Source organism: Pseudorca crassidens, chromosome 11 (genome assembly GCF_039906515.1).
Source record: "Pseudorca crassidens isolate mPseCra1 chromosome 11, mPseCra1.hap1, whole genome shotgun sequence".
NCBI lineage: Eukaryota > Metazoa > Chordata > Mammalia > Artiodactyla > Delphinidae > Pseudorca > Pseudorca crassidens.
The window spans coordinates 50,665,492-50,692,155 of NC_090306.1; the positions used below are offsets into that span (position 1 = coordinate 50,665,492).

Sequence of the window (26,664 nt, forward strand, 5' to 3'; positions counted from 1 at the left end):
CCGGGAAAATATGAGCGACTATACTAAATTATTATTTAGGGAATAGAAATATGCCACCTACCATTCGTTAAAATCACAAGATATATTATGTATTATTCTGTGTTTGTCAGGCTCTGTGTTAGATACCAATGATTTAAAAAAAAAATGATGACACCATCAGTATCTTCATGAACCTACCATCTAGGGAGAAGGAAGAATTTAATCAGATTAACACATAGCATATAGTTTAATATGATCAGTGCTACAAGCACTATGAAGGAAAGATACATTCATGTAGGACAGGGAAAATAAACTAGTCTAGATCTGTAAGGAGACAATATTGGAGCTGAGATCTGAATGATGAGTTGGCTGGAGGATGAAGGAAGCAAACTGCACAATGAGGCAGTACAGACCCAAGATAGGAAAGAACTTGACATGGTCCAAGAAGTGAAAGATAATCAATGATGTGTACTGAGCATGATGGAGGTGGCAAGAGGGAAGGCAGGGTATACCACATAGGACTTTATAGGTAGGATAACCGTATATCCCAGTTGCCTAGAATAGTCCAGGTTTAAGATAAGTAATAATTAATAATGATACTTAGTAATTAATGTCCTTTTCCACTCTCTTAAGTGTCCCAGTTTGGTGACATATTATTATTCCACTTTAAATGAGTAGGGTAGGATCATGGTATCAATTAGCAATTGCACTTAGCTGATAGTATCCCTTGTCAGAAACAATAAGAGCTCAAAAAAAGATACAGGTTTAATTTTCTCTCATTAAAAAAAAAAAAGTACAAAGGTAGGAAGCCCTGCCCTGATCTGACAGTTATCTTCTATATTTGTGTCTCAACATTCCTAGGTAACAGCTTATCATGTCATCTCATGATTCAACAAGACTTCTTAAACCTCAGCCATCTGGTCCACATTCCAGGTAAGATAAAGGAAGAACGAGGAAAGAACAAAAATGTCTACACCCTATTAAGGAGCCTTCACAGAAGACCCAGACTAAAAAACTTCCATTTACATTTTATTGACACAGTATCACTTAGTTGCAAGAAAGGTTAGAAATTGTAGTTTTTAGCTGAGCATATTGCTACCACACCAAATAAAATAGGGTTCTGTTATTAAGGAAAATGGGGAGAATAGATATTGGGTAGGGAATTAGCCATCTGTGCAAAAGACATACTAATAGTTTTAAATAAATAAATAAATATATATATATATATATATATATTCTAAGTGAAATGGAAGCCATGAAGAGATTTATGCAGGGTAGTGCATAACCTGATCATAGTTTTAAAAAATCTTTTGGCTTTCATATGGAAAGTAGGCCTGAGGAGGGCAAGTGTAGAAGTGTGGAGATCAGCCAGGGGACTTGAATTGACATGACGTAGGAAAAATATGAAATAGAGCAAATTCTACTGGAGACAGAGAACGTGTGTAGATTAAAGAGTGATTATGGAGGTTGACCAAGAGGCAGATGTTAGAGAAGACAATTATTTGTGGCTTATAGGACTGAATGAATAGTGTTACCATTTGAAGAAATACGGAACCTTGGGAGAGACACAGATTAGAGGCTAAAGAGCACAGGTTTAGCTCTGGCCATGTGAAGTTGGAAGTGCATTTGAGATATTGAAACGGAAATATCAAGTCAGTTGTTAACATATAGGCTTAAAATAAATTGGGAAATTATTGGCATATAGATGATCACTGAACTTGCAGATATTACTAAGTTTACTGAAGAAAGGCATATATAACATGAAAAGACGGCCTAGGGACAACCATAAGAAAGCACAACATCTAATTGTAGAAGATGATCTTACAAGAAGACTGAAAATATCTGGGAACAAAGTTCGAGGAAAAACAGGAGAGGGCATTGTAATGGAAGCCATGGAAGAGAGAGTTTCAAGGAGAGAGTTTACAGGTGTCACATTCTAGTGAGATATCAAATAAAACAGCTGAACAATATCCAATGGAGTTAGAAAATGAAGGTTATCAAAACTTGCTTCCAGAAAGGGGAAGTGAGAAGCGAGTACACATTATCGAGGAATAATTGGAGGTGATGTGATAGAGGTAGTAGACCCGGGTAGGATGAATAACTTCTGCAAAGGTTTGCACTGCAAAAAAGTTTAAGCATTGTGTAGAGAAAAGTAGGATCTAATGAGTATTTTCCTTTGGTTCTTTTTCTAAATGGTAGGGTTTAAAGCAAGTTTAGATGCTGCTGGGAAGGATTCTATAAACAAATGGTTTATTAAATGAGCAAAACGTGATGGGACAAACAACACATTGTTTCATATTTCTTATTTCTCTCTTCAAATACACCATGTCAGATTTACTCTCCCTGTTAAGGACATCTCTGGAAGATCCCACATTTAGCCACCACTTTCAAGAATTAAGAAGTCTGATTCTGTTTTATATTAAACATCCATCTCATTCAAGTTAAAGTTTCTTCTCGTCCTTCAATGTAGGCCTATCTTTTTTGCCTGGGGACCTGTTCTGGCAAAGAAGTAATTGATCTGGTTTTCCTTCACTTACTTTTCTGCTATTTGCACTGCCTGGAGCAGAGCAGGGATTGAAGGAAAGTAGGCAAAAGTTCTACTTGGTTAGTGCTATTTAATCCAGCCCTGTGTGAACTGTTTCCTGATGTGGGCAAATGCACAGCTGACTTCTTGCTACCTTTCTTCAGCTTCTGTCTCCTGGAGGTATTTACATCATAGAGTTTCTTAAGTGGGGTCCCTTTGAGACAACTCAAGCCCAGGTACATTCCCTGGCATCTGATTGACTTGTGGGGGATCTTACGTATCTTTGGTTTACCAAATGGTGGATGTACGGCTTCAGAAATTAGCACTCTTTCATTCTCTTCCCTGCTGTCTAAGTTTCCTTCACCAGCTCCAGCTTCAGACTTCTGCAGGCAGGAAGTAGGTATGGGTTTCACTGTTTCTAAGTCCACATACATTTCCAAGTATTTGAGAACCTACGTCCAGCCCTCCCAAAAGTACTCCCCCAAACTCTCATAGTGTACAATTAAAAGGCCAGAAAAGGGAAAACAAAAGTATTCTCTACTTTTACAAAGTCTTCCTTTAACAAACCTCCTTTTAAGTTTCTAGTCTTTCATCTAAGCTGTGGAGGCTGTGATCACTGTGTCCATTTTCTCATTTTGCAGTAAGTCCTTCACAGGTGTACCCCGTCCTGTTTTCCAGAATTCTGAGACTACTAGAAAAGTGGATTATGTCATGTTATAAAAACAGTCAAGATAGCAGAGAGCGGGCACAACAGATATATTGGACTGCCAAGAAAGTGCAGAGTGAGTGGAATGATTCCCCCTCAGAAAGCCAGGATCATTCTGTGAGGGATTAGACACGGAGGTTCTTCTGTTTTTTAAACATGGATTTCGTTCTACTGGTATCATGAGACTGTTGAATATATGGCCTGTGAACTGAAAGATTCAAATATATTCTTTAAAATGAAAATGAAACAGGGGGGAGGGTAGTGTGTGTAGGGGGGAAGAGAGAGTGTTATGGGAATAATTTAAAGGGAGTGGTAATCCTTAATAAGACAGAGACAGCTGGAAATGAGAAGAGAAGGTAGATTCAGGAGAGATTAAGGAGTTACAAATGGCAGGACCTAATGACCAGAAGAATATGAAGAAAGAAATAGGCTTAAAGGCAGTGGTAGGAAAAGGGAACTTCAGAGTTGATTTTGTTTATCACTCAAATGTTATGAATTTGAACTAGTTTTGTCATATGTGTGCTATGAATTTAGATGCAAATATCACCTCTCTGAGTCATAGAATTTTACTTTAAAATTTAAATCACTTCCATAGTGACTTGAAGGCTCTAAATTCACAAAAATTGCTAATTCCTACCTCATTTCATTTTTCTCCATGTTAAAAGGAAATTTTCTTCCTGTTTTTTAAGTTCCTGTTCAAAAATTTTTAAAAACAAATAGACAAATATTATGTGCCAGGCATGATTCTACTTGCTTTATAAATATTGGCTCTTCCAGTTTTCACAATTGACCCTATAAAACAATTGTTATCACCTACATTTTGCAGATGAAGAAATCGAACCCCTACAAGACACCCAAGATCATGCAGCTAATAAGTAGCAGAGCTTGGATTTGAATTCAAGTAGTTCATGCTTGTAATTACTGTACTGTACTCTGCTACTTTCCTCTCCCACAAGAAGCCCTAGATTCTTTCAACCACCAGAAATTGCTCCACCGTCCTCCCACTCCCAGCCTGAATTGCTATACTGCTTAACCTGGACTCTTCTGTTGGTCGTTTCTTTCCACCTTGAGTTATAATTATTTATATACATGTTCTAACTAGATTATATACTAAATTCTCTGAGGTAAGGACCACTTCTCATTCATCTTTGTACCTACGGCCTAAAAGAGCATAGTACTATAGCGTGCTGGGCTATAGTACAGCACAAACCCTAGAATCAGACAGACTTGAGTAGAGTGGATGTTACTGAGTTGTTGTATGCCTTGAGCACAGTCCTAAAATTCACGTTTCCGTCTCCTTGCTCGCAAAATGAAGAAAAAGTCTTTCTCTTGTGTTTGTTATGAAGATTAATAGATAATATAAACATTGCAACCTAGTTCCTGATACATAGTGAGCACTCATGAAATACCTATTGTTTCCATTTTTATTGCACATAAACCCTCAGCAGATGTTTGTCGAATTATTGATTCTGTTTTTGAGATTACATACAGATCTGGCTGGTAACAAGCACAGAAGAGGCCTTGCCTATTTTAAGTCACAGGTGAAGTGTTTTAAAATAATTGCAATCAAGTATTTCTACGTTCAGGTGTGTTGATTAGTCATCCATTCACGTTTTAAATTGTAAGGAACAGCTGTCAACTATTACCCAGTAGTTTATCCTTGTAAATATAAAAATTATGTTCATGAGATCATATCAGATAGGAAAGACAAAGGGACAGTTTTGTTTCAAAATTTACCCAGAATATTGCAACATTTCCATCTGTAAAAGGAATAATACATCAAAACTCAAGATTAAGACTAATTATATTTGTAATTTAGAAAACGAAAATAAGAAATATTAAGCATAATTGTTCAAATTAAATCAGTTGGGACTGAGAATGAATGGGTTTATGAGCTGTTTGTTGTTCTTAATAGCAACAAGAAAACCAAATATTTTCCATGAAATAGTAGCGGATAATTATTTTCATCCAGCCCTGAATTATAGCCTTTGTAGATTGCCCTCCTTGGATTCTTATGTGGAAACACTTAATGAAGGATGTTATGACTCAATAAGGCAAATAGTACTGCATACTTGGACTTCTTTTCTCAGACTATGGAAAGGTACAAGAACATATGATTTCCCTAATCTCCAAGTAACACTCTCCTATTATATTTATTTCTGGCTGGCTGGGAAAATATTATATGAACTACAAATTGTTGCTATAATGGAATTGCAAACATTGTATGTCTATATTTTTTCCTTGGAAGGGCTTCCCAAAAGAAAAGCTCTTGTATTACATTTGGTGGGGAACAGAGGTATTGCTTTAAGTCAATCTGCATACCATTTAAAATGTCGCACAGGTGGTTTCTCTCTAACCTTCTCTTTCTAATCCTTCACTTTCATTGGAAGATTTTAACAGGAAGAAAGATAATACTGATGCCTTTGCAAAGGATAAAATGCTGAAGGTGGAATAACATTAGAGATAGGGCAATCATTTTGAAGAGTATTTTAATCATCCAGGTGTAGCTTGATGAAGTCTTGAATTAGGATTAGTTCCTATTATATAAAAATAAACTTTTTATCCTTTATAATTTTTCAGTTCAAGTTCTAGTAGTAAAGATGTTTCCTATTAAATGGACTTACTGTTTAATGAAGCAGAAAGCCATTTAAATCTAAAAGTTATAGGAAGAAAGTAGGTGATATATAAACATAAACTCATTTGATTTCATGAGTCCTGGAGCCTCTATGTGATTACTCAGTTCAAGTGGGGAATCTTTGAGAACCTTAAAGCAATGAACTCTGAGAAAGGAGGAGCTAGCTTGACTGATTGGAAAAGGCAGAAGATAAAGCCCCAGAGCTAGGTAATATGGAAGCGGGATTAGCACATCATGTCATGCAGCAGCAGAAATGCCCTTCAGGTGAGTATAAGATGTTCCAGAAAATGCAAGGGAGCCGTTTCCTGAGGGTTTGCCCTGTTGACACTGAATTGGAATCAGCCTAAAATTCCGGGCATGATGGTGAAAGAGGATAAAGTGTCAAAAGAAAGGAAAAATGTTGCAAATTTTATCAAGATAAAATGAGTAAAAGGAAGTTGAGCTCACCTGCTCTCATGAGCACACCCAAATCACAACTAACTGCTGAACAACCATCAGTAAAAAAGACTGGAACCTACCAAGAAAGATATTCTACATCCAAAGGCATAAAGAAACCCAGCGAGACGGTAGGAGGGGGTGTATTTACGATATAATCAAATCCCATACCACCCAGCTGGTTGACCCACAAACTGGAGAACAATTATATCGCAGAAGCTCTCCTGCAGGAGTGAGCGTTCTGAGCCCCATGTCACGTTCCCCAGCCTGGGGTTCTGGCATTGGGAGGAGGAGCCCCCAGAGCATTTGGCTTTGAAGGCCAGTGGGGCTTGAGTGCAGGAGCCCCCCAGAGCTGGGAGAAACAGATACTCTACTCTTGGAGGGCACACACAAGGTCTCAGGGCAAAAGCAGTGACTTTACAGAAGCCTGGGCTGGACCTACCTGCTGGTCTTGGAGGGTCTCCGGGGAGGCAGGAGGGCGGCGGCTGTGGCTCACTGTGGGAACAATGACACTGGTGGTGGAGGCACTGGGGGAATATTCATCAGCTTGAGGTCTTCTGGAAGTCGCTATTTTGGCAACAAGACCTATCCTCACCCAACAGCCTGTAGGCTCCAGTGCTGGGCTGCCTCATGCTAAACAACCAACCGACAGGAACACGGCCCAAACCATCTACTGACTGGCTGCCTAAATACTAAAAAGCCCACAGCTGCCTCTGGGCACGCCCCTAGGCACGGCCCTGCCTATCAGAGGGCTAAGACTCAGTTCCACCCACTGGCCCCTCCCTCCACGAAGCCGGCCCAGCATCTTAGACCAGCCTCACCCACCAGGGGGCAGACACCAGAAGCAAGAATACTACCAAGCGGTAGCCTGTGGAACAAGTCCGCAAACGCAGATCAGAGCCTCCCCTGGGGCCAGCTGGTCCCTGGCCCTTGGGAGACGAGAGGGGAGTGCGGTGCTGGGACACATAGGACATCACCTACAGAGGGCCACTTCTCCAAGGTTAAGAAACATAACTAACCCTCCACATACATAAAAATAAAAATAGAAATCTAGACAAAATGAGACAGAAAAGGAATATGTTTCAGACGAAGGAAAAAGATAAAACCCCAGGGCTTCTCTGGTGGTGCAGTGGTTGAGAGTCCGCCTGCCGATGCTGGGGACACAGGTTCGTGCCCCGGTCCCGGAAGATCACACATGACGTGGAGCAGCTGGGCCCGTGAGCCATGGCCGCTGAGCCTGCACGTCCGGAGCCTGTGCTCCGCAACGGGAGAGGCCACAACAGTGAGAGGCCCGCACAAAGCAAAAAAAAAAAAAAAAAAAAAAAGATGATCCTTCGCTTGGGAGAAGAATGGATGCACAAAGTGAGAAGTTACAAGAAGAAAAAAGAAAACAGTTAAAAGGTACAAAACCAAAACCCAAATCGGTAGTTGCCAGGGACTGGGAATGCAAGAAGTGGATTGATGACTTGATTCTGGTGTGAGTTACAGGACTGTACACGTCTGTCAAAATTTATAAGACTATTTGCCTAAAAAGGGTAAATTTTCCTGGAGGTAAATTATACTTCATTAAACTTGAATTTAAAAAGTTAAGAACAAATATTATTCACTTAGAAAGATGAGCATGCTAGTAGAAGTAAAAAAAAAATTATGTGAGTGATTTAATTCACAACAATTTTAAATTATAGCATGTGGATTAAGAGATGACCAGAGTTTCAAAAGAGGAAAGGGATGGGAAATTGCATATTAACTTGACTTTTCAATTGCTGGCTTGGTGAGACTGTGTATTCTTTATGTGCAGGAATTTCACACAATTCTGTGTCTTGAATGTGGCTCCTGAGGCAGAAATAAAAGATTGTGCCCAGTTTGCCTTTATAAACTGGTATGTCATAGGTTAGGTGCTCCAGAAGTAAATGCCACCACTGCATTTAGTGAGTAACGTGTTTATTAGAGAAGGGGAAAAGGGATAAGCAAGATTGGGTAGCAAGAAATTCAGTTGTGATGGACCCAACAAAAACTTGGCCAATTCAGCATGGAGCTCCAGAGAGAACTCGGGTGATCACCATGGACATCTACTGATCCTTCCTTAACCAAATGTGACAGTAAACAGGTAGGTCCACCAACACCAGGCTGCCTAACACGTCCAGTGGTCCAAATGGCCAGGCCTTTCCACCCGTCCCTGCCTTGATCAGTCTTTAGGTGCAGGTGAAGCAGTTTGCTGCAGCTGAGGCAACTCTGAAGAAACTGACACTAGGAGGCTGTCTGGTGATGGCATCCCCACAGCAAGACGGTCTCTGAAGAGCCTCTGGGTGGTATAATCTTCACATCTGTCACAGTTCACCCTTTGTACCACGGGCATCTACTTCTCCATATTTGTTCAAGTAGCAGCTCCTAGTCGAGCTGGATTCTGCTGGGTCCCTCCCCTGAGGCATCTCTTAGAAGTGGGAGGTCAGTGAGATAAATGAGACAAATGACAGCCCCTCTCATGGCAGTTGGGCCTGGAGCCACAACTGATATTCAGTTAGAGTCTTCTCTTTACCTCAAAGACCAAGGATCCAATGTGGGAGTTGCTCCAACTGTCCAGTGTTAAAATCTTGGATCAGAAATGACCACTGAATGAATCCATTAACTTAGTGAACTCACTATAAGCTGGATCTTGGCAATACTCCATTTATTATCTGGAGCTCACGTGTCCAAATTCTAGGAAGGGGCATGATGATACTTCGGGTTTTTAGTTGTCAACGTCCACTCATTCACTCTGTCCTTCAGTCTGCATAATATCTAGGTTTCCCCTTTCCCGCGTTCCTTTGGGGAAAGACCTGGGGAATCATTCAAATACAATTGTCATGTTGTTGCAGGGTTGTTTCTCCTAAGAACCAGCCATCTCTGTAGTCAAAGTGTTCCAGTTTTAAAAACTGGCTCAGGTCTGGAAACAGGGCAAAGACTTATGATTTTTTTTTAGTGGGGTGACTTCCCTCTGCCTCCCCACCCAGTAATCCAACTTTGATTTCTTCTGCTGGCTCAAGACGAGTAGTGCCTTTGTCAGGTGTCCATCTATTATGCCCTTTTGTATGTCATGTTCTGTGAATCATCTGAATAGCTTTCTGCGGATGAGCCCCCCTAGGATGCCACACCAAGTTAATTAGTCATTGCAATAGTCTTTGTATGCTGATTTTTGGTAGTTAAGCACTGCTATCTGAACTACATTGTTTTGAGGTCTTTTCAGCCCCATTGTTATCAGTGAGCCAAGTTCTGTAACTGCCTTGTCTAAACTACAGAGGAGAGCCACCACTGAACATTCTAGTGATGCTGGTGCCCCTTGCACCAGCACATTCCTTATGGCCTTGTTGAATACTGTGCTCTGTGGGTCTCCCTATAGAATACAATAATTGGTGAGTCTTTTGGTAGTATATAACATCTACATTCCTGCATAGGCACTTCCCTGAGCTTTTAATGATTTTCTTCACCATCTGCCATGGAAATTCTGGCATTTCAGCTTTGCTCATCGTGATGGTTAATTCTGTGTGTCAACTTGACTGGGCTACGGGAGCCAGTTGTTTGATCAAATGCCAGTCTAGATGTTGCTGTGAAAGTATTTTTTAAATGCCAAACATTTAAATCAGTAGATTTCTTAAAATTATAGCCATCTGTATCTATATCCATATCTACATCTATATATAGAGAGAGACACATACTGCTTCTCTGGAGAACCTGACTAACACACTCATCTGTGGGCTACTGCTTTTTCTGTGTTTTTCTAGGAGCCTTTCTAGTAGAGAGTGCACATCATCTCCTGGGGGTAGTTGCCAGTGTGTTAAATCCCGTATCAGGAGAAACACTGCCAAGTTAATCAACTCTTTCCTATCTAATTTTAAGTTTTGACCCCCTTGATTAAGCGTTCTTAGTATCCAGTGATACAAGTACTATACCAGCTCCACTGGCTAAGTCTTGTGGCTGCTTTGGGGGTATAGTCCTGTAATCCTTAAGATACCAGTTACTCCATAATCTAAATAATCTGATACTTCACTTTCACTAGTGCAGAGCTTCCACTGGTATGCCTTCCAACACTGCTGAAAAGTTTTAATAAATGAACCACCACATTGTTCCATAAGCTGTCTGTGTTGGGGTCCTCCAGCCAGGTGATGAATAATGCAGGTCTAAGAGTCTGTAGTTACACCTGTTTTCTCAGATCCTTCCTGGTACCAACTTTCAAAGGTTGGATTACCTAAAAGCAGACTCTGAGAAGTTTAAGGGGCAACATATTTATCAGCAGTCAACATGTAAGAAGGGAAAGGGGAATTAGCATGACTGGGCAGCAGAGGAAATCAAAATGACTGGGTTTTAATACATCTGCCACCCTTGGTCACCAGATGCAGGCTACCCAAAACAGGAGGTGACATCAGACAATGTGACTTCCTGCAGCTAAGGCAGAACTTGAAGTTGATGACATGTGGAGGCTTCCTGCTAACCCCGTTCTCTGCATCTGGGCTGCATCTGGGATCTAAGAAACACAACTGTGTCTACCACATGGAATTAAATTTTCAAAGGCAGAAGACAAAACAAAAAAAAAAACCAAGAAACAAACAACAAACCACCTACCTCTTTCTCTCTATATCAGACCTGACTTTTCTAAGGAAAACTATAAGCAGGTCCATTTGTTGTTTAGCAGTTTTTGTTTGTTTGTTTTTTGCGGTACGCGGGCCTCTCACTGTTGTGGCCTCTCCCGCTGCGGAGCACAGGCTCTGGACGCGCAGGCTCAGCGGCCATGGCTCATGGGCCCAGCCGCTCCGCGGCACGTGGAATCTTCCCAGACCGGGGCACGAACCCGTGTCCCCTGCATCGGCAGCCGGACTCTCAACCACTGCGCCACCAGGGAAGCCCTTATATGTACATATTTTGTATATGATAATACCACCTTTCATTTTTGTTAAGCTTTACAATTTAGAAATCAATTCCACTTATTACATCATCTGGTTGACTCTTCTTAATAATCAAATCAAGTTTTTTACTTACAAAGAAAGTAAATTTTAAACATATTTGTGTCTTTGCCAAAGTAGTGCATTAGTAAAGTGCTCAACTAGGCCTATATCCAGTTATTCAGATGCCTAGTATCTGAAATACTAATTTCAGACATTGTATTGCTTTTTTAACACATTCTTTATTTTATGTATTAAAAATCAAACTTGATATGATAACACACGTCCACAGAAATATTTTTATTTAAATATTCATAGAGGTATTTAAATAATAAAAATCCAAATATCCTCAACATGTGAATTGATAAAAAAAATTGTGGCATTTCCACACAACAGAATACTAACCAACAAGGAAAGGAAGAACTACTGATGCATACACACAACTACATGGATGAATTAAAGATAAATATGCAGAATAAAAGAAGCCAAATAAAAAAGAATAGATATGATGTCATTCTATTCACATACCATTTTAGAGTACGGAAAACCAACTGGTCTATGATGATAAAAACCAGATTAGCCATTGCCCGGGCTTCAGGGAGGACTGAATAAAAATGGCATGAGGGAACTTTCTGGGATGATGGAAATGCTCTATATCTTGATTAGAGTGGTGATTAAATGGATATAATAATTTGTCAGAATTCACCAAACTGTACACTAATTAAAATGCATGCATTTTAATGTAACTTATATGTCAATAAAGTTTATTTAAAATAAAATAAAGCTGGTATATTAACAGAGAAATCCACAGTTGTTGTTTGAAGTCTTTGGCATCATGGAAGAAAGCTCATTCTCTTTCATAAAGGCTTCCGAGGAAAAAACTCTACATGTCTTTTTGAAACATGTTTCTGAATCTCTGGATAACCCTTCAACTCAATACTGTAACTAGGATAGTCAATTCCGGTTCAGACTGAAATTCCAGTTCAGATTGAAAAAAAATTATTAGTATCATAATAAGTGCGAAAATTAAAGAAATAGTGTATAGTCTGCTTGAGAGAACCACTACTTACATCCCAAAAGCTTATCACAGTGCCTATCATGTAATAGTTGCTTAATAAATACGTCTAATGAATAAAACTCATGAAGATTGAATTCCGTGACTCAGGACATGCATTGAGAAATGAAATTCTGGTGAATCAAGGAAAAAAAAATACAGAATCAATAAACTTCAGCTGACCACCTACATTGCTAGGCTCCAGCACAAACCACAGGGCTGGATTTGAAACCTACATCACATTTCATATAACAAATGTTATACAGATTATTTCTTGGGAAAACAATTTATAACAAGTGATAATTCAAGATCACAATCAACAAACTCCCAGAAAAATGAACCAACAGTAAGAAATCAATTAGAATTATACAGCGAAACAGCAGAAAATAAATAAGCAGTTTGAGTCAATGCCTGGCAGATGCAAATCAGCAAAAGAGCCTCTGAATGGAAGGCAAAATGGCAAAATGGCTCTAACTTTAGGCAAATAAAACAAAGTAAGGGCAGCTGAAAATCTAGCTTACTGAGAAGCAGGCAGCTGAGAGTATTTTAGCCTGAAACTATCTTGTGACCTACGAGGCATTATGTAAATGCAAACAATGACTAACCCTTCAAGGGCAGTTCAGGCACAGGGCAAGTTACACCTGGTTACAAGTTAAGCAGGTAACTTTGTGGTCGCATTCTTATGCATCTTGATCAAAACTACTCTCCAAAATATTTACAGTAAACAGTTATTTTTGGTTAATTAGAAAAAAAACCCTCTACATAAATATTTTCTTCATTTGTTAACAGTGTGCATAATATCTGTAAATCTTTGTGCCCTTGAAGTGCTTGAAAGTACCAGGGAGTTCTAAAAAGTGAAGCTAAAGTTAATAGACCCACCTAAGACCACATGTACAGGAAAAGGCACTGAAACCTAGGTTCCTTGGTACCATATTCATTCATCATTCATTCATTTGATAAAAGTCATTAAATATTAAATGCTTATAAGCCATTATTTACAAGACCCTGCTAGGAAAGTTTATAGTTTATTGTAAAAATTTTTAATCCAAGTTTTTAATTTTACATGCTTTCAGAATAATTAACATATTCAGATGAAGGCATCTATAATTAGGTTTATAATTAGAATTCATTAAGTTTACTTTATGGATAACATTAAATAAATTGTAAAATTAGAAAAATCCCAGTGGACAGGACTTTAAATGCAGAATCCACGGAGAGATTTTTGGAGCCTCAAGAGTCATTTCTTTTGACAAAAGACCTCTCTGGGCTCTTGTATAGTTATTGAAAGGCACCCCATACAACCATGTCCAACATGATTGTTTTTCCTTTTTTTATTCTTTGAAAACTGAGACTAGGTTTGCATTCTCCTCAATTCTATGGGAGGCTTCCATAGAAGAGATTTCCAAAGTAGCTGATTTGGATGCACTCAAGATATAAATCTAGAAGCAGTGGAGTGATGTCTTTCATATTTTGTATATTGTATGAAACCAGGTCAGAGCAATCATATTCACAGCTGCTAGCCAGCTACAATCTCAGTCACAGTATGCTGCCACTAGATGCTGGATGGCAGGTGCACGTTCATTTTCACTCAGGCTGAGGGGAATACTGGGACATTTGGTCTTTTATCCTTAGTTAAAACCAATCTATTGTGTGTAGTTAACACACACACACACATACCCATGCTTTGGTCTCACAGAGTCTTGCCAAGAAAAGGCTGTTATATGTTAAGTTCGGGTTGTGAGGATATGTATTTTTAGCCTTGACTTAAGAACACATTAGAGCATTCTCGTAAGCTCAATGTTTCATTGGGGTGTTATGCCATTATGATTTATAATCTTATTAAATAACATCTTGTATTGGTCAGAATAGGCTAGGCTATGTTCTCATGACAAATAAATTCTGAAATCTCAGTGGCTAAACACAATAACGGTTTCTTGCTCACACAGAGTCCAGTGCAAGACAAGCAGCCTTTCTTTATCTTTTAGTGACTCCATGTTATAGTGACTCCATATGAAACATGAGGCTATTAGAGCAGGAAAGGCGGGGATAAAGGAGAATTACTGGTTCTTAACGCCCTGCAGCCAGAAATAACGTAAGTTGCTTTCATTCATACTCTGTTAGAACTTGTCACATGGCCCCAATATAACTGTAAGAGAAGCCAGGAAATGTAGTGACATGCAGATCATGGATACTATTAGTGCCAGCAGCCTCTACTACATATCTGTTGCAAAAAACTCACACTGTCATCTCTTTCCTCCCTTGGGCAAACATTATTGATTACTTTCTATCTACAGGAATTTGTGCTGGATGCTGGAAGATTACAGGGAGGAGTAAAACGTCATTGCTACCCTCCAACAGCCTAAAAGATAGGGGAGACAAAAAAATTACAATATTGCCATACTGTGAAGCAGAAGAAAATCCCCCAATACAGACATACACCATGTACTATAGGAACATGGGAATTAATTCTTATTGAAGGAATCCTTGAAATGCTACAGAGGTGATGACATTTATGCTGGGCCTTGAAGGACACGTTTAATACAGAGAAGAGGGTGGGGAATGAGAAAAGACATGGCATGGCTGAGGAATGAAAGGGCAGAGAAACTGGAAATGAGGCTGTGGGTGTGTAATATGAGTTTGGGCTTTATTAATTTGTATGTTATGCATATATTCACTAGTTCACTTATTTATGGAACAAGAGTTGCTGGAATATTTAGTATATTGTTATCTTTTGTTTCTCCCATTGTTATTTCATCTATGAGTAGAAATCAAGGCAGAAATTTTACCATAAAAATTTCAAGTTCTGATCATATGATTTGCTTTTCCCCTAAATTGTATTTTTTCCCTCAATTTCTGAAGAATATTAAGACTGCAAGTCATAGGAGAAACTGACTGGATTTATTCCCACCTAATTCTCTTTTCAGATTCCTTTCTAAGCCAAGCAAATATTTACATAGCATGTCTAGCCATAGCAACAAGGCAATTTAGAAATGAACACCCAAATACTAATACTGGGGCAGTAGATAAATTAGATCCAGAGTTTTAATTGTTGGAAAAACAAGACTTAAAAAGACAACTTGCTACAGTTCTGATATAATACTATGGGTAGTGATGTTTAGGAGTTTGTAAATAGGTTAAAAAGGCCAAGAATATGAGGCTGTGAAAAATACAGGACGAAAAAGAAATATAGGACAAAAAAGAAAAATCAAAGAGAAGGAAAAGGGAGAGTAGGGTCAAAATTCAGGAAATATATGGTCTTTCTCCTTCTTTCTCTTCTTTGAAGTAAAATAAAAATGATGCATGAATGAGAAAAATGTCAGTAGCGAACACTCAAGAACATGACTTTGAAGTGTGTATCTTAATGTTGTTTCTTTTTAAAATTTAACATTCTTTTTTGTAATGAAAATGAAGCATTTATAGTCACTGCTAGACATTCCATCATTATCAAAAGTCTATTATATCTTATACAAGTGTCAATTTACAGATTTCTTCCTTAAAAGAAGTCTAAAGTTCTTCCTGGAGTTTCTGTCTTCGTTCCTTAGTTTCCAAACTACCCCTTTCTCTGTAATACCGTCTTCCAAACTTTCTGATGTTACTAATAATGGCCACCATTTATTCATCTCATATTATCTACCATCAACTTCACATATATCATTTCACCTAAATCTTCTGACAGCCATAAAAAGTTGATATTATTATTATTCTGTAACTGCAGAAACTAAAATTCAAGCCTACAGACTAGCTGTGGCAGAAGTAAGGCAATGTGAATTCAGCCAAATACTTAATTTGTTTCCAAATTTGTAAAATGTGAATAATCTACCAGCTACAAATGGTCACTTGCCACCTACCTCTACAAGATTGAGTCGTGAGCTGCCTGCTGCAGCTGCTGACCTTCAACACCCCCTGAAAGGAGTTCAGGGTGGAGATCAGGAATGAGGCACTCTGTGCTCTGGGAAAAACTGGCAGAACAGGCCTTCAGATAGATATTTTCAGGAGAAGATTTTATGAGCCTGATTTTTGCATCTCCTCGTATCTAGAAAAGCACTAAAGTCTTTTATGGTGACGTCTGCTCCTCACGACTAGCAGAAACCTTCTGCAAAAATGTGTGCTTGACTGCATGTACCCCGCCTTCACCAAAATCACATATATACTGACCTTCCCCCTTGCCTCTTCAGAGCGCTTTCTCCGAGCTTTCTGAAACGCTGTTTCCTGGGCTATAGACTTCATTTTGCTCCAAATAAAACAACTCACAGCTCTCATGTTGTGCATTTTTTCCAGTCAACAAATCTCATACGGCTACTGTATTGAGAAAATCCATATAAGTACTTAGAACAGTGCCTGACAATGATAAGCACTTGATAAATAAGTAATTATAATGATTATTACTACCATATTGCCATTTTGATTCTTTGTCCCTTGGACTTCAAAATTCCACTTACTTCAACTAAATTATCTTGGCTTTTTAGAAATGATTTAATTTCTAGAACAAACAAGAAAAGCTTCTAAGAAGTTATATTTTTATCTAAGGTTAATGCAACATTTTATCTTTTTCACTTTTTTGGAGCAGGAAAGGGGGGTGGGTCAGTTAAATGGACAGAAAAGCTGGAATATGAATTCTCAAATCTAAGCCCCCCCTTTTTTCTCCTGGATTGTTTCTTTTCCTCTAAGTAGTACTTCAACTTTAAAAACATTAGAGGAACCAATGTAAATGTTCATTTCCAGCCCTTCTTTCCAACTTCCCCCAAAACATGTTCTAGACAGCGGGGAAATGTAAAGGTAGAAGAAACAAAACCAAGACTGGTATTACCATTATCCCTAGCATTATGTATTGTCAAATAACTAAATCCTATTTTGAAGAATTAAATAATTTGAGAAACTAAAACTGATTCATTTATAAGTGACCTTCTTTCACTTCTTTCCTATTTTCAAGTTCTTGCGCTACGCCTCCACGCCCCGGGGTGTAAATTTTATTTTTCCCTTAGTGTGAGGGATTTGGTTGGCAAGCCAAATCTCCAACACTGAAGTCGCCCCTCCCGCCTCCCTGCCCCGGGCGCCCCCCTCCAAAGACCTCCAGTGAAAAAAGGCCCAGCACTTTGCTTGCAAGCTCAAATGAGACTCTTCTCTTCTCCCTGCCTTCGGCCAGGTTCCTCGCCTTTTGCATGGCTTTCCTCACCCCTAGGTTGCACCACTCCCTGCGGTATCTAAACAGAGCTACCACACACCTGGCTGCTAGGTTAGGTGCCAAAGTACTTCGGGTAAAGCGTGTTCCAACTGATCTGGAGCAACAGTTCTACCAGACTTGTGTCTTTCTCTCAGGGTCAAAACTAAAATCCGAAGTGGAGCGCCCCGAGCCACAGAGAGAGCGTCTACAGCGTTGACAGTGGCCTGGAGCATGCTCAGTCCGCCTGGAGTGACTGGGCGGCGGCCGGCCCCCACTCGCGGCCCCCGGACTCAGGCGGAGCCGCGGGAGCTCGCGGCCACCCTCCTCCTCCCCGCACCCCCCTCCCCCGTCCCCCCGCCCTCCGCCTCCCCCCGCGGCGCGGCGCGCGCTCCCGGGCATCCACAAGGGAGCTCAGCCGCCTCGCCTGCCCTCCCCGCCGCCTCCACCTCCTCCTCTTCCACCTCCTCCGGCTGAGGCGGGCGAGGACTCGTCCGGGGACATAAATAAATAAATAATTCCATTCACCCGGTGACAGCGAGGCGAACCGGCGGCGGCCGGCGGGGGACGGATCGCTGCAGCGCCCACCCTGTGCCGGAGACCAGGTAAAGTAAGTTACACCCCGGGAGGAAAAGAGCAGAGGACTGGGCGCCAGCGGAGAGGAAGGCGAGCGCTCATCCGTCACCCGAGCTGCCCGGGGAACCGCACGCGTGTGTGTAAATAATGGCCAACGTGTGACACGCACGCCAAAGCCATTAGCCGGCGAGCCCTTATATAGACAAAATTCCCCCAGGCGGCTGCCGGAGGAGAGTTCGCGTCACACGAGCGCGGACCTCAGCCGGGTGCAGCCCCGGGGCGCGCGCGTGCGCGAGCGTCGGAGAGGGGGGCCAGAGGGGTCCGGGGCGGAGAGCGCTCCGTGCGCCCGCGTGCTTCCGGCCAGGCGACGCCAAAGCTCCGAGCTTCTGCGCAGAGGCTCTGACGGCGCGGTGCTCCCCCCATCCTTACCCCACGAGTCCCACCGGCAGGTTCCCGCCTGGCGTGTGCCGCTTGCGCTTCTCAGCAGCATCCTGCCCCTGGCCCGCCAGCACCCCGGGGTGGCCTCGGCCGCAGGAGCTGGGGATGGGGGTTGGTGAGAGTGTGTGTACGGAGCATCTTCTCTTTTAGCAGATGGTGGGGCCTCGGAGAGGCTGGAAGGAGAGGACGCAATACCAGGGGGTTCGAGTTTTGTTCTTTTTCGGTCCACAGATAGCGTGGCGGGGGCGAGGCCAGTCGGGGGCAGAAAAGGAGTGTGACTTGACGAGGGCGGAGGAGGGCCTGCGCCTCCCGGGCTCACGCTGGGTTTCCTGCGTGAGCTGCTGCGCCGCGCTGGGGGTGCCAGCTCCGGCCAGGTAGCGCGGGAGGCTGGCGAGGTTCCTCCTTCGGGCGGATGCTGCTTCGCAGCTGCTCCCTCCACCCCCATTTTCTCCCTTACTTCCGCGAAACGGGATCGCAGACTGCCTGGAGGGAATTTTGTGGTCTACGTCAGGGATGTTAAAATTACACACACACACACACACACACACACACACACACACACACACACACACACACGTAGTACGAAAGCTAATATTTCGTGTCCTCCTTTCTTGGGTCTGTTAAGGGACGCAGCAGAGGAATAAAACCACGGGCAGTGGTGAGGGTGATGTGAAAAAGCCTGGAAACAGTGGGCACTAGGTGCCGTTTACTGGCACCTCATGCTTTATGACTAAATCCAAACTGGGAACTCGGGAGGGCTGCAAACTTTCAACAGACACGTCGGCTTGAATGTGCTGTGTCATTGAAACCTCAAGAACTACGTGTGCATTTGGGGGAGAGTGGCTGAAAAATTAGAGCTGGGTGGTGGCTGCAGAGAATGATGAGGATTGAACAAGGTGACCCTTATTTGGCCCTGGTGAGGCAATCCTAGCTCCACTTTCTGCCTCTGACCACAGTGCATTTGAAGCAGTCTAAGTCAGCTGGCCTGAATGATCTCAGTAAAAGGGAAGGATTACGGTAAGTAACTCAGTGTGTTGCATAACAATTCATAGAGTCAGAAATTAGTTTTTGCAAAATTCATAGCAACAGTTTGCAATTAAGTACTGCTCCCCCCACCCCCGCTCGGACTGTTTTAATAATGGTAAGCGATCTGAAATTTTAACACCTTCTCCCCAGTGTCCTAGTTAGTTCACCTTCCTTTAAATGCTCAGTTTATTTCTAGACATGCATTTACTCTTCTATAATATCTGGCTGATATCTTTGGCCTTGAGCCCTCCTGAAGGGAAAGAGGGCAAAGAGGCTTAAAGAAATATACTTTATCCAGAGTTATATTCCTGGTTCATGTATCTAAAGTAAAAAGTCTCCTGCAATTGCTTTTCATTCTGTATTCATTTATCAAACATGTTTTTGAGACATTCACATGGGAAAAGGTAATTAACTTTAGAGTTAGACCTAGATTTCAAGCTCAGTTCCGCACTTTTGTAAAATTGGGTAATTATTTAACAATCTCATCGTCAGTTTTTCTTATTCATAAAATGCGATTCGTGGTATCCACCCTGAAGTGCTATGGTGAGGAATAAAGTATACGGAAAACACCTAATAAATAAACTAGCTATTTCTGAACCCCTAAAATCACCCCAGACACTGTACTGTGGTTCCCAAGATGAAGGAGGTTGGAATTCTGCTCTCCAAAAACTCAACGTCTAGTCATCTAGGATAATCTTCCTCCTGTCCTCTTTGTTATCAGTCAGTTTCCTCTCAGTGGAAGAAGCATATATGTCAAATAATTTGAAAGGGATGTGGCAATTTCAAGAAATTAAGATGTGCTAAAAGGCAAATTTGAGAAGGGTACCTTGCCTCAGAAACCTGTGTGTTCAGCCCCATCCATTTGCCCATTGAGAGTGACCCAGTATAAACAGGTAATGGAGGATTTTCTCTTGTTATGAGGGCAGGACATCCCTTCCCCGAAGAAGGTCTTTGCTAATGAATTGATTTCCATTTTTTTGAGAGACTGAGCAGCAAGTTTTTTCTGCACTTTGGACAGACTAATCCACTCACTCTGAGAAGCCCAAGAGTATAGTAACTATAACAACATGTCTGTAATGCTACCATGTTCTGGGCACTGTGCTACCACTGTCTATTAACTCCTTTTATCTCCTTAACAATCCTGAGGTGGGTCTGTCAATATCCACATTTATAGAAGAGCAATTGAGGTACAGAGAGTTAAGAAAGTTGCTCAGTTTGCACAGCTAGCAAGTGGCTGAGTTGGGGCAAGCACCCAGGCAGGCTGTCTGATTTTAACCACTGAGTGGTACGGCTTATGCTGCACGAAGCTGAACGAGGGCAGGGACTTTGTCTGTCGTGTCCTCTCTTCTCAGTGCAGTGCCTCTCAGGTGATAGTCCTGAACAGCTGCTTATAGAAAAAATGAAGCGCGGAGGGACAGGAGGAGAAACAAACAAGGGAAGAGTGAGCCTCCTTTCCTGCCTACAACTCTAAATCTGGCAGGGGAATCCCTCACGGACTTTGCCTGGGGGACAGGATAGTTGAGGATCTTTTGAAGAGTTGTTTGCCTGGTCCCGCATTATTTATTCTGTGTAAGCACATGCATAGAAATAATTCATGGTAGCTAGTGTCAGGTATTAAATGTTTGGCATTAAGGCTACTAGGTTGTTATAAGGTTCACTGGCTTGTTTTTATTAACAGATTTTTGGGAACCTTTTGGAGAGCCAAGTTTCTCAATAGATGGCATGATAGTGCTGGATTGCATAATAAGCCACTGAATGGACTCTCATTGTCTGAGAGGTCATCCTTGTTTGTTCGAGGCTTTCTCAACTATTTGGATCAAAGTGTGCAGGAAATGTGTTGGGAAACGACTGCTCACTAAGTTTCAGTGTGTAATAGAATTTTTTTTTTAACTGACGGAGCAAGCTTCGTTTTCTCAGTTGGTCCCTTAAATGGTGAATCCAGGGTCCTAATCTGCCTACTTGGAAGATCCAGTAGTTTTTATTAATCTTTATTGAAATCCCAAATAAGTTCTTGAAAATTTTACAGGGCATTTGGGTGACAACTACAAAATGCTGGTGTAAAGATATTGTTGTTAAAAATTTTGTACACTTAGGATAGCCCCACAAAAAAATGACATACTGTGTGGTTCAGATATCTGAACTGGTGATTACTGTTTATTTGGCATTAAAACAGAAACTTTCAATGGAAAATATCTAGTATGGGTGGTAACACAGAGAAATATTCGTTTAAATAAATAAAGATCTGTACAAACTGTTGGTATTTTTAAAAAGCAGTTAAATTAAACATTGGCTGTTTCCTCACCTAATAACACAATGAAATGTATTCTTATTAATCATGTACACCCCTAAACAGATTCTGATTAGAGCTAATACGTAGAAGAGTTATAGATTATAAGAAGCTGCCCTACTAAATAATTTACTTGAAGACCTATTTCTTTTGGAACTAGATTAGATATGAATAAACAGTAAAACTAAAAGGCATGTATTTGCTTGAAAAGTTTCTAAGGGATGAACTGTATTAATGATATTTGCCTGTTTTTGAAACTGATTCTCCAAAATTTCAGAATCTGAAGTTCTATCAGTTTTTCTCAAATATACAAAAGGTGCATTCAGTGATAAACAGCATTATGTGACAGTGTTTCTAAACAGGTGACACTGTTGGCATTTTGGGCAGGGCTCCTCTACATGGATTAGCAATGCCTCTTCTATCGCAGGACATTTAGTGTGTATGGCCCCTGTCCTCCATATGCTGCTAGAGTCCCCTCAGTCATAATTACTGAAAATGTCCCCTGAAATACCTTTTGGAAGAATAGTACTAGATGGGATTGAAAACTATTGGCCAATAAGATCAAATTGAGAATGTTTAAGGAGATTATCCTTGAAATGCGTGTACCTTCCAATAAGAAATTCTTTTGTTTTTTCTTCAAAGGATAAAAAGAGTAATCTCCTGTGAAACTACTTTGATTTAAAGGAGTGAGTCCTTCCCCCTAAAGTATATTAAGTATTAATATTTCAGAATCAGGTTATAATTGGCCTCTGAGGGTCCAAATCTTCATTCGCTTCACACTGTCAACAGCCTCTGGTAACGTTGGCACCTGCTGCTTTTTAAACTCTTCTCTTCTGTGTGCTCTTTGTGCCCCTCTTACTTCTCTGACTGCTCATTGGTGGCTGCTTCTTCGGCTTTCCTTTCATCTCCTGCTCACTCAAGTATGTGTTCCTCAATTTCCGTTTGAGTTCTTCTCTTATCTGTATTTGATCCATTGGCAAAGCTCATCCTCTCTTGGCCTGTGTTTTGACCTCAGTAGGAGTAACGCCCAAGTCATTATCTTCAGCCCTGACTTTCCCATAGCTCCGGGCAGCCCTTTCCAAGTACCTGCTGGACGGCTTACCTCTTCTGTGCTTCTGACACGGCTAACACCCTGTGGACTCTTCTGAACACTGTCTTTCCTTTCCAATGAAAGCCCCTGTTGCTTTCATTGGTATTAACATTCTCTTCTAGAAGCTTTTGAGACCCTCAACACCCCCAGCCTTACGTCTTACAGTCAGGTGCTAAGACCTGATATCCAAAATGCTTCTTTCACCAGTTTCCTCTTTTCTGATGCTGCCACAGAGTTCAGGCACATTTGACATACTACCTAGAGTCATGTCCTAGTCTCTTAGCGGGTCTCCTCATTTCTAGTCTCTCACTGTACCAGTTAATTCTGTACGTACCACGAGATACTCTTACTGAAATACACCTCCTTTTCCTATTTGTTAATAGCACTTTGTGACTCCCATTACCTAGGTCTAAGGACCAACGTTTCAACCTCTGTAATTCCAAAAAGTTTTTCCAGGCTCGTCTCCCACTGCCACCATCCTCGAGTCAAATTGACCTGTCCCCTGTGCCTCATTTATCTTCATTCTATTTCCTGACACCACACCTTTGGTCTTGCTGTTCTTTCACCTTAAAATGCTCTAACCTCCTGCTATTTTCATATCTAGCTTCAACCTTCAAAGCTGAGCTTAAACACCACATTCAGATTTCCTCCGAAGCCTCTGGATAGGTAGAAGAAGCTTTTCTAAAATTTCGGTAACATTGCATTGTAATCTGTCTTGTGTGTTTTAAACACTGTATTATAGTTGCATATAGATTTGTATATCTTTGGTTTCCCTATATACTACAAATTTCTGGGTATTGGGAATAATAACATATCCATATTTACATATCCTTTAGCACTTTGGTGGATTACGGAGTTACATGGGACTTAGAGGACATTGGTTTCTGCTTTTCTTTATTGTTTCTTCAGCATTTTCAATATACCACCATCTATTTTTATTTTAAGTATGTTCACTGAGGCAGCCTGTTCTTTTAGAGACAGTTCCAGTTGTGACTGCATTCTTCTTGCTTCTACCTAGGACCCTTACACAGCTTTCCAGGGCCACACAAAATAAATCTTGCTCTGGGTTGATTGAGAGCCTGTACCTATGGGGTGACAGCTCACATCCTTATGTTTTCTCTCTGAATTTAACATATTCCGTTTTTCTACCTGTTCTTTACAGGACCTGGTGAAGCTATTTTTTAAGGCCATTGTGTTTCTGGAAGCATTCAAGTTTAGGAAAGTCCATATATGTACAAAAGAGTTCAAGGATGAAAATGGTTGCTTATAAATATAAATGTTTGAACTCTTGTTCATGAGCCCATTGGTCATCAATATTCTCTCTTTTCAGATGAAGTCAGAAGGTGGGAAGTAAAGGCATATAGAGGGATCCACTTTTGGAAGAACCCACTGTTACCTCAGGGCTGAACATTTTCTTTCCGTGGCCCTCAGTGTAGTGAATGAATGCATAAACCACCAAAAGGAAGCAAAGAAGGAAAATTCACTTTAAATTTTGGTTACAATTAGATATTAGCCCCTCAGTTAAATTATTTACCTTTGTAGATTAATGCCGTAAGAGGTAAAGCACCTAAGATGCTGTGTGTATCTGTGTGTGTGAGTGTGTGTGTAACAAGTGAGTTTAGAGACCAAAGATGTGGCTATTAGGTAAAGCTATAGAGATCACTTTGAGTAAAAATAGCTTGCCTTTATCAAACACTTCTATGTGTCAGGCATCAGTTTACATATTCATTTTACACATTTTAACTCATTTAATCCTCCAAACCTTATGAGGAAGCATTGTTTTGACCCTCATTTTACAGGTGAGGGAATTAGGGCAAGAGGTTAAGTATCTCGCCCAAGGTGTGTACATCTTGTCAGTGGAGGGATCTGGATTTGAATATATTAACCACAATACACCTTCTCAATATTAGTATTTTAAAATATGCAGTAGATTTTAAGAGATTCTAGAGGAAGGAAGTTTGAGAAATGTTAAAAAAAAAAAAGACTAGTCAAGGATAACGAGTCTTGATCTGTTAAAACACAGAGTCAGCAGAATGATAAGACTTCCTTACTGTTTAAAGGAAGTATCTGGAACCAAACTAAGATGCTTAGAAAAAATAATGACTTCTTATCGCGCTTAGAAAAAATGATGACCTCTTATCGCTTGTGGACTCAGGGAGGCTGGGGAACCATTAGAGACTGAAGAAACAGTAAGTCCCGGATGTTATCCCTTTAGCACAGGTAGCAAGATGATAGGGGTGGAGTGGGCATGGGGTGGCAAGTCTCCTGTGGACACCCCAGGCTGTGGGCACCAGTGGGTACATGAACAGAGTAGTGTCTAGAGAATTCCCATGGATGTATAGATGTCAGATCTGCAGTGAAGTGGGCTTTTGAATAAAGCCTATGACGTATTTCAAGCCAGACAATGTAATCCTTTAATAACAACTATTTATTCATCCACTGCGCTCCCAGACATCGTTTTAGATGTTAGAGATGGCAAACAGGTAAGCTCCTTTTAGTCTTGAGTCCCACAAATAAAGGAACATATTCTCAAAACAAGGCTAAGCAATTTATATCCTTCAGTCAGCTTTTTGTAGACCTCCGATGTCGTCTTCACTCTGTAGTTTGTCTCAGTCTGTGGTTCTCTCTTTTCTCTCTTTCCTTTTTTCTCCATCACAGTGTCACGTGGTGGATCAGAGGCTTTGTGGTTAGTTAGATAGACCTTGATGGAACTTTGACTTAGCCACATCTCAGCTGTTTAACTAAAATCAAGATATGTGAACCTTCAGAGCCCCAGTTTCCTCATTTTAAAAAATGGAAACAATAAAACCTATATCACAGGATTGTTGCTGGAGAGTAAATAAATAATTCAGGTAACTTAGAAATGGTAATCATAATCATTTTGCTTTTATCTCTACCAGTCTTTCTGGTGCATCTTGAGGCAGGGCCTCTTTATTTGTGAGGAATTCTCTTCTGTGCACAGGTATTTATGAATTATACTATTACTGTTCACAGCCTGAGCCAAGTAGGAGATTCATAAAACAACAACAACTCATTGACTTTACAGTTATGTGGGTCTTTCCCATATAGACAAAGCTCTGGTTTTTGGTACATATAGGAAGACAACTCAACACTGATATTGATGCTGCAAAAATATTTCAGTGCTAAATTTTTCACTTAAACACAATGTTAGTAACATCAATTGGGACTGTATCCCAAGGGAATTTTAAGATGGAAATTTCTTACTTTCCACTTAGAAGTAGCAGTGCACATAAGCACATTTAAAAGCTATGACAAAGAGAAAAACAATAGTCATTCTATTATCACGACTTAGAGACATTTATTCATATTAAGATGCAAACTTATGGCAACGTAATTATTGGTACCATGTAAGTGCTTCTTATGTGTCTGATCTCTTAAAAATAGAATTTCTATTCCTCATTATTACCAAGTAAGATATATTCATTTACAGGTAGAATAAAGACTCAGCAAGATGAGGCTGCCCATTAGAGAACCCTAAGAGTCAATGTCTCAGTAGACGTTTCAATGTAGGTAGGACGCTAATGGCAGCTAGATCTTGCTCCCAAATCTTAAAATCAGTTTAAGTCAGTAAATAATTAAGTATTGCTCCATGAAGTAATATGCACAGAGACCTGAAAAGATCATGTATAAGACATCTTTCCTGACCCCCCTGAGGAGACTCTAATTTCAGAGACATTCTCTATGTGTGTACAGTTAAAGGTACAATCCAGAGTAGGACTGAGTGTCAAAATAAAATGATAAAGCAGTGATTGTCTACGGCAGAGGTTGACAAAGTATAAATAACCCTTGGGCCACATCTAGCCTGCTACCTGTTTTCATAAG

General features: G+C 40.7%; 1 protein-coding gene and 1 long non-coding RNA gene across 4 annotated transcripts in view; one reads left to right on the plus strand and one right to left on the minus strand.

Annotated features, from left to right (window-relative positions):
* The window catches only part of LOC137202135 (uncharacterized), a 145,755-nt gene extending 126,979 nt beyond the window's left edge, over positions 1 to 18,776 (minus strand). Inside the window, exon 1 of the long non-coding RNA XR_010932465.1 lies at positions 18,410 to 18,776. This is a non-coding gene — a long non-coding RNA (uncharacterized lncRNA). The remainder of the gene's footprint in view (positions 1 to 18,409) is intronic.
* SLC16A7 (solute carrier family 16 member 7) overlaps positions 17,795 to 26,664 on the plus strand; it is a 160,526-nt gene continuing 151,656 nt past the window's right edge. For 2 of the 3 annotated variants that reach the window (XM_067697191.1, XM_067697193.1), the window contains exon 1: positions 17,795 to 18,009. The gene's annotated coding sequence lies outside the window, so the exon portion shown is untranslated. Of the gene's footprint in view, positions 18,015 to 26,664 lie in introns of all 3 variants that reach the window. The other variant, XM_067697192.1, reaches the window with a different exon arrangement.